At 37.8% G+C, this 9,621-nt stretch overlaps 1 long non-coding RNA gene across 1 annotated transcript; it reads left to right on the forward strand.

The window, feature by feature from the left end:
- The first annotated feature begins 7,338 nt into the window (after positions 1-7,338).
- LOC112842914 (uncharacterized) lies at positions 7,339-8,754 on the forward strand. Its single transcript, XR_003214957.1, has 2 exons — positions 7,339-7,432; positions 7,776-8,754. It is a non-coding gene; the product is annotated as an uncharacterized LOC112842914 (long non-coding RNA).
- Positions 8,755-9,621: the final 867 nt, after the last annotated feature.

A 9,621-nucleotide genomic window follows, 5' to 3' on the forward strand; every position in this document is an offset into this window, starting at 1 on the left:
TTACATATCTCTACTCAAATACAAAAGAACAAAACTCAATAATAGGAAGCTTGGACGCTGAGAAAGCCTTCGACTCCGTCAGATGGGTATTTCTGTATAAGGTTCTGGGGAAGTTTGGCTTCAAGACAAGTTTATTAAAGTAATCCAAGGTCTTTATGCTCGACCCTCAGCCCGTATTAAGGTGAATGGTGATCTCTCCAAACCCTTTGCTCTGGAACATGGCTGTAGGCAGGGTTGTGCAATCTCGCCACTTCTCTTTGATTTATTCATAGAAACATTACGCCAAGCGATTAGACAAAATCATAACATTAGGGGTGTTGCACTGTCAGGAGTTGAACATAAAGTGATAATGTTCGCTGATGATGTACTGGTCTGCCTGGGGGAGCCAGAGAGGTCTTTTAGTGAGCTGATGTCTACTTTTGGGAAGTTATCTGGTTATAAGGTCAATATTTCAAAAACACAGGTGATGGCTTTACGTAGGAAATTTAAAGTAAATTGGGATAATGAGAAAATTAAGTACCTGGGAATATATTTGACTGCGGACCCCTCGGGGCTCTTTCAGGCAAACTATGAGCCAATATCTGCAAGTATAAAAGCTGATTTGCACAGATCGAATCTGGTCCCCTTTCTGAGTCTTAGCTCCCAGATAACTGCAATCAAGATGAACATGCTCCCCAGACTGCTTTATCTTTTTAGAAACTTGCCAATAGAAGTGAGTGATTACCCATTTATTGAGTGGGACAAATGGATCTCCAGATTTATCTGGCAGGGCCGAAAGCCAAGGATTAAATTTGCTACCCTCCAGCTCCCCAAGGAAAAGGGAGGATTGGGTCTTCCCTGCCTAGGAAATTACTATTATGCCGCTCAAATAACCCCCCTCTTATATTGGTGTAACGAAACATACACGGCTAGGTGGAAGACTGGAGTCCAACCTGTTGGACCGATTCCCTCTACAAGCTGTAATGGCAGATAAGGGTCTAATGTGCCGGCTGGAAAAGCTGGGGAACCCCTGGTTAACCCACACCCTCCAAGTTTGGCAGAAGGTAATCAACATCTGTGGGATACACAAAATGCTAAAAATTTTCAGGTGGGTTGCTTTCGACTCGGATTTTATTCCAAACAGACACGACTCTAATTTTAAAGCATGGATATCCTATGGCCTTACGACATTCCTCTCTCTTACTCATAGTGTCATTGTCATTGTGCTCAGATTTGAGGCCTTACGGGACAATCACAACCTGACAAAATACGACTTTCATAGATACTTACAGCTGAGATCATATACTGATCATGAATGCAAACTGTCCGACTTCACTGATGCTGAGTCGCATTTTTTTCCTCATCCTGAAAAATGCTACAACCATGACCCCTACTAAATCTATTTCTAAACTATACAAAGCTCTCTCTAGTGCCAGCAAGGATAATACTTTATACACTAAGGATAAATGGGAAAGGGAATCAGGGATTGCTATTACTGTGGAGGAGTGGGAAAATGTTTGGTACTGCCAGTGGTCCATGTCCAGTTCTATGAGCTGGAAGGAACATGGCTGGAAGAATATTATTAGGTACTCCAAGACTCCATATCAGGAGAGATACAAAGGGGCTTATATGCAATGCTGGAGACAATGCGGCTCGACTGTTGCTAACCATTTTCTTGTTTTTTGGGACTGTCCCAAATTAAAAAACTTTTGGATAGGTGTTCAGGTCTCCTTAAGTGCAGTCTTTAACGTTCAAATACCTTTAGATTTTAAGGTTTTATACATGGGTTTGGTCCCCTTTCTGGAACGTAGGAGTGAGATTAAGTTGGCGCAATTGTCACGGGGTGCCGAGGCAGGCCGTGTGTGAATATAAATGGACCCAAGATGCAGACTGCTTAAGTGGTGAGCGAGCTTTATTAACCAAAGAGTGACACAAACGGAGATGAGGTGGACAAAACCCAAAACCTAAGAGTAAACTAAACTGGGAAAAGCTAAGCAAAAACAAACCTGAAACCTTGAAACCTTGAGACATGAAACGGAGATGCCGGGAGAGTAATGCAGCCAGTATACACAGGAAAATGGAGGGGAATAACACAGACGAACCAGCAACTACTAAGACAGAAGACACGACTTAAATACACTCAGAGAACACAGGGAGATTACACCCTAACCCTAACCCATGGGGGACACAGCTGGGAGTGATTAACGTGACGAGACAAGGGAGGCAAACTGAAAACACTCACATAAGACGCAGACCTTCACAATAAAACAGGAAACACATACACGCAATGACACGACACACAGACTTCACACAGACTGGGGAACACAGAACATAGGAACATGAAACATGAACAAGGAACGTACAAGAAACCCAAAATAAACAAAACCACAGAATAAACACGGAGTCGCAGACTCCGGATCATGACAGCAATTACTCTTCGTGGCAAGTAAGAAAACAATTACTAGAAGATGGTTAAGCCCAGCCCAGCCTACCCTAGATGACTGGTTTGGGATCATTTTGGAGATATTTAGGATGGAAAAACTTACATATCTCTTAAGAAATCAAAAAGCCAAATTCTACCAAATTTGGAACAATTGGATCCAATTCATTACCCCCACGAGGGCTGACTTCACTTGATCTCACTATTACTTGTTTTTTGTTTTTTTGTTTTTTTTTTTACATTTACTTCTATTACTATTGCTTGTTTATTTACTTATTTGTTCACTATGACTGCAGCTTGGGCACCCCCCCAGTTTGTGTTTATAGTTCCATGTAATGTGTTCTATATATCTCCTTCGGGAGAGCATGCGAGCAACTCTCCTAGTAACCTCCTAGTGGAGGTTAATATGCACCCGCTGATTACTCTGTTGCTCTCCTGGACTTAATCTAAAACCTGGAAGGACTTTGTTCCCATGTTTTTTCATATACTGCTATGCAGATGGTTTCTTCTTGTCCAATCCAAATAAAGATATAATTAAAAAAAAAAAAAATATGTACCTACATTTATTGGAGGCTGTGATGCTCAACAAGTATACTACTCATCATTATTCAAGGTCTGGAAGTTAAAAAAGACAAATCTACCTATCTACCACTGTGTTTTGATAATATTGTCTCTTTTGTCTCTTCTTTGTAGGAGTGTTATTGGTTTTGGATCGATGGAACACGTTTCAGATATTTGTACTGGTGTCGTGAAGAGCCTAACAACTATAGTGGCAGAGAGCACTGCTTACATGTAAAGTGGACACCTAAGTCTTCGAGGGAAGTGTAATGTAGAGCACTGTTGAGAGAAAAGAAAAAGTCACAGCATCCACATTTTCCCAAATAATGCTTATTTGTTTCATGTTTCAAATAGTAAACAATGACAGGGAAATATTACAAATGCTATATTTTATTTTTAACAACGACAAACTTTTTGTTTATTTTTTTTAACCATATTAAATTTAACAAAAAGATGATTACCATTGACCATTGACTAAGGCCACCACTAGAGGGGACTGTGACGTGCCAAAGGTAATATCTTACCAAAAGCAACAAAGGAGACCACTTTTAACTCATTCTACTTATAATTTGCTATTTATCATCGGCAGCAAATTCTCTTTCCATAACATGATGAAAATGCATAAAACACTAATGAAACATCATGACTAAAATTTATAAGAAATGCTCATGGATGGTCAAAATATAAATAACAGAATACAACAGAATAATCCTTTAATTGTCCCACAGGGAGAAATTTGGCTGTAACAGCAACAAAAAACATATATACAAACAGAACAGGAGACAGGACTTAGAACAGAAACACACAAAATTTTTACATATTTACAGCAAAGACAATAGTTACCAAAACAGTACTTGTACAGTTATTAAAATTATGACGTAGTTTCAAAGTGCTTTACATAAATATAGTTAACATACAAAACAAATAAAACATGATATAAAAACTTAAAAACATAGCAGCTTGTTATGCAGCTGTTGTACCACATGATGGCACTGCAGTTCAAATCAAATGATCTAATGGTATCAGTAATTAGTGTTTGTTGTTCAGGTAATTAAACAATGATTTAAAAATAGACAAATATAATTTAACCTCCTAGGACCTGGCATCCACACTTGTGGACATCACATTTTGGGTTGTCTAGACCACAATATTAAATTGTACTCTACAAGGGCCTGATATCCTCTTCTCAGAAACTACATCAGGTAAAAAGATAATTCTTTGTTTTTACATTCATCAGGTCCCAATCAGCCCAAATAGCAAAGAGAAATTAAAAATGCATGCCATAAGAGTTTGGGTCTTAGGAAGTTAAAGAAAATTTAGTTAATCATGAGTGAGCCACTATCAGTAAATCCTACAGTGAGCTTCCAGGCTTTAAAAATAATTTTATAAGAGGACAAAACTGGATGACCAGTTTTAGCTCAGAAAACAATGGCCATTTGAGTATGATGCTTGGTGGATTTATTTAATTTTGTCCAATGTTTTGCTTACTGTACAAAGAAAAGCATGTCCAAGTCTTAGACTTGAAGATAAAGTCATTATCATGGTTAGCTCCAGTTAGCTAACAGCCTTGGTTACATTTCGAATAATAAAAAAAATAAAGGGGGGGGGGGGGGGGGGGGGGGGATTTCTCTGTGTATTTAGCAGGTTGAACTATGCTGGTTGGCCCCAGACTTTCCAGAATTGTGTGATATTCTGGAGCACTTGTGGGGAAAATGAGGTAGTGACTCTTAAGTCTGATTTCAAACCATGTAAGGATCAGTCATCAATAAAAGCCACTTAGACATGTCCGGAACCGGGCCTAATATGCCTAATAAGTTGTTTTTGTAACAGTGCACTTAGGAAAAAACCTGCCAGGTATCATCCCCCTGGGGGTGATATTTTGTGTGTTGATGATTTAATAATCAGCTCTCTTTAGTTTGGGGCTTTTATTAAAATTGTACAGTACATTGTAAATCTGTGTTTACAAATAATTACTACTAATAATTTTTTTCTCCACTTTCGCTCTGTCTTTATGTTTATCCTTTCTCCTATTCTGACCCCTTTTTTGAATCATTTCTTCCTCTTTTTTTCATGGGTGTCGACATTAATTAAACTTATGTATGTGTTGATTAAGAACGATCTGTATCCACTACAAATGATATCAGGGTTTCCCCACCTCCCAAATCCCACTTGCAATTGCTCTTTTGTTTAGGTGTGGAAGCAGACATTTTTGTATTACCATATAGTAATATTATGTTATAATTAACATAGCATGAAGTTTGAAAATACCATTTAAAGTTTGTCCTGTGAACCAGTGGGTTATATGAGTGCTGCCACATCAGGTGAGCATGTGATGATATTTTGGTCTATCTTTGTACTATTTTGTGGGTTTCCACCAAGAATATTCCTAAAACAACAGTCATATTTCTATTGAAGTCGTGTTATACAGGTAATAAACTGAGAATAAATCAATTAAGACATAAATAACAATAATAAAAAAAAACACAGCCAATTATGAGTGTCCCCCTATCAGTAAGGGGAAAAAACTGGAATACCAGTTTCAGCTCAAAAAAACCCCATTCCATCCATCTCAGATCCTTGATGGGCCTATTTTCTTCTGCCTTATTTTTTGTTTACCATACAACACGTAACAGATAAGGAAGAAGAACAGGTCTTATCATCAGTTAGCCAGCAGCCTCAGTTACATTCAGAAGAAACAAAAAATTCTTCAAACTGAAGTTGAGGAGTTATTTCACAAGACTTGAGATGGTCTTTTTGTCACACACACCTGTGTTTACCTGTGTTGAATGTGGGAACGTAAATATTTTGTGAATGTTTCACGATCATTATTAAACTTTGTTTTGTGTGTAACATTAACAGTGTTGGGCAAGTTACTTTGAAAAAAGTAAATTATAGTTACTAGTTACTTCTTCAAAAAAGTAACTGAGTTATTAACTGAGTTACAATATTATAAAAGTAACTAATTACTAGGAAAAGTAACCATCGGGTTACTGCGTTAAATTCTTCACCCTCTGGGGTCCAGGGTATAATTGGCCATTTTTAACTACTTTTGATTTTACCTCTACATTTCATCTTTAAAAACGATTTACTTTGCCTTGTTTGGTATCATTCTTTTCAGCATAACCTCACGTGCCTGAATTTACAATTATGGTTTCATTTTGGCATACTGTATTAACACTATTGATCTAAAATCAGACAAAAAATGTAAAATCTGAGTAGAAAAAGTTATATTTCTTACTGTAACAACCACAAACACGTTTATCGAATCACATTTAATAACCTTAAATGCAAATATAAATTGTCAGTTTTAAAATCATATGCACAAGTTTTGCAAACAACAAAGTTATTTGCATCCATTTAACTTTTACCTTGATTTTTTAAATAACCATTTCAAACTATTTACAGAACAATCAGCTGTTCTGCATTCAATAAGATGCCACACAAATTATTTGTGCCACTCCAAATATTTCTGTCCACTATAAAGGAGAACATCACATCCTGAGAGAAGGGTCTGGCTGCAGCCACTGTGGAGCTCCACAGTAACCGGAAACACGTGACCTCCACAGTAGCCGGAAACACGTGACCTCCACAGTAACCGGAAACACGTGACCTCCACAGTAACCGGAAACACGTGACCTCCACAGTAGGCAGAAATACGTTCCTGCGTGGATCATCGACTGCGGAAATCTTGCAAGTGGATCGTAAAGGTTGGGACAGAGTCTTTCATGTATAAATTTGCAGTTAATAATTATATAATTTTAGGAATCAGCTAGTTTGCTTACACTAATTACGTTGGCACTTCGTTAGCGTTACAACAACGGTCATACCTCCGAACTATCTAAACTTTAGTAAGGAGTGTGTGTACTTTTGACACCTCTGGTTAGCATTTAGTGGTCAGTTTCAAACGTATTTATTTTTTGCTTGTTATTGAACTACTTTTCACTATCTGTAACATCAATGCACATTGTTCAATTTACTGCATATTGCACTTTATTCATGTCTCTCATTCCACCTGCAAAAACATTGTAAAGTTTGTCACAAAGAGGTTTATATATGTATAAATACTAATATTCTCTATTCCATTCTGTTCTGCTTTTTTATTGCCCAGATATTAGTTAGCCTTTGTTAAATTGTCTGTTATATGTCAATAGATACGTATGCCACAAATAAAAGTGTTTTGTAAATTATGTTTTTGTAAAGAATTTTCTCCCAAATCTCTTACATGCTAACTGTAACGTGTTATTTCTGCTAAAACCTGAACTTAAATGTGTATATGGTGTTTATCTGTTTTTCTCTCTGTTTTAGATGCACATATCAATTTGGAATTCTGCCTCCAAGCCAGAATTGCAGTAATGCACCACGTGTTGGCTGTTTCACTGCCCTCTGTGCCCCACTTTCAGCCCTATTGTCAGGAGCATATAAATGGACACATTAAAAATGCTTTGCCTTTCAAAGGTATGTTGGTATTAAATATACCTCATAGTTAAAGTTATAAATATGCTCTTCTTTTCAGCACTTCTGCAGTCTCTTTGTTGACTTAAAAGTTGCTTTTCACATTGTACAGTTCAGTGCATTCATCAGCGAGAGAAAAAAAGTGTGTTTTCATTAAATATTTTTTTTTTCCTGTTCACCACATTTCCTGACAGCTCTTGTGATCCACACCATTTTGCTTTCATTATTGAGGATGGCTTGGATATTTTTGTTAATATGTACAATCTGATTGTTAGATAAACTGATTGCATTCTATACAACTACATTTAAATTACATGTTGGTTTTTTCTTTTTTTCTCTCTTACAGACAAAATGATATGCCAGTGCACTTTCACTGCCCTGTCTGTAACATGACAATCATACAGCGTGGGGATATGGCAAGGCAAATATTGTCATGTCAGCGTTTAGGACTGCTCCCCACTCAACTCTCCGTGGAGCCCCGCCTCTCTCCCGCTGCACTCTCTGTGGAGCCACATCTCCCTCTCGATGTCTCCAGCATCTAAACCATTTTCTGAATCTTCGGTAGAACATTCATGTGCTCTACCCTCTGTGCTAAATGAAACTGTGGCTTGTGGAAAGTCCTTGAAAATGAAACGCCCTCACTGTGGTCTTAGTCTTCTTGAAAAAAAACTTCAAGGCTCACATGATGAGGAGGCATTCAAACAGATCAATAAATGTTTGCCTGGCCTGTCATCTGCAGTGTTTTTGTGTAGAGGGACTTCTTCCTCTTTGTTTTTCAGTTTGCAGAGGACATGGAGCTCTTTTTAAAAGCTTGTGCTGATGAGCAGGGACTATGGGTCAATGCGATATTTGACATTTAATGGACAGATGAAGGCACTGGCCGTATTTGTGTTTTTTATGTGTTGTTTGTTTTTCAGTGTACAGAATTCCAGTTAAACGTGTTATTAAATATCCACTTGTTTCCATGTCCATACTTATAGTAAAAAAATTAAGTGTAAATGCAACAGCATTGTTTATACTTGTAACTTCAGAGTAAAAAGCTTATTGTTGATATTAACATTAATATATTACCCTGTAATCAATAATATTTTTATACATTTTACGCATTAACCCTCTGATCTCTATCCTGGCCATTTGTGGCCACTTCACTTCTTCTTTTTTTGACTACTACACTGCAGTGGATCAAAAGAATGACACAGGTTTGATCTTAAGGATCTAATACTTGTGTGTGTTTGTGCATGACATTGCAATGCAAATATGTATTTGCAAGATAAACTGAAATAAATTATGACGCATCAAATATTACACAGGCTGCAGTGAATTTCTGTTGATACTGGCTATTGAGATTTGAGTTTCCCAGTCACTAGCTTTGAAGCACATGCTAAAAACACTTTTACTCTTGTACATTTCATAACAAGACACCATAGCCAAAATATTAACAAAATATATATTAATAAAAAAATTCAAAGCTGCAGCTGCAGCACACACAGCAACAAACACTGTAGGTAAATGTGTCCGGGAGTTTATGCAGGTGCAGAAAGTGCTGCTGCTGTAAGTAAGCCTAACAGCTTCCAGATCACTTATTTTTCTGGAAAGATGGTAGGAAGGGCATCACTGCTCATTTCTACAATCTCCCAGATCTTGGAATACAATGCTTTTGTACCATGAAACCACTTCACAGTACTAGGAGTCCACTAAAACCTACAAAGAGAGTGATCCTGGAAGAAATGGGGCACACACTAGTGACCTCAACAATTGCAAGACAGCCTTTTCCCCGATGCTCAGATGGGGGGGGGGGAAGTTTCATGAAAACGTTAGGACTTTATCACCGTTTTATCTGAAAAGTTAATGGTAATATATAACCTAACTGGCTATAAAGAGTAAAAAATTTAAATACAATTTTGATTTTGATGAAAAGGATTTTATCAACCTATTGTGGGGATAGGTTGATTGGATAATCCAAATTGTCACTAGGTGTGAATGTGAGTGTGAATGGTTGTCTGTCCTTGTGTGTTGGCCCTGCGACAGACTGGCGACCTGTCCAGGGTGTACCCCGCCTCTCGCCCCATGACAGCTGGGATAGGCTCCAGCGCCCCCGCAACCCTGAAAAGGATAAGCGGAAGTGAATGGATGGATGGATGGATGGATTTTTAAAGAGTCACGTCGGTAAAAGTAGATAAATGTTTTAAGAA

This window comes from Oreochromis niloticus, linkage group LG3 (assembly GCF_001858045.2).
Source record: "Oreochromis niloticus isolate F11D_XX linkage group LG3, O_niloticus_UMD_NMBU, whole genome shotgun sequence".
Lineage (NCBI taxonomy): Eukaryota > Metazoa > Chordata > Actinopteri > Cichliformes > Cichlidae > Oreochromis > Oreochromis niloticus.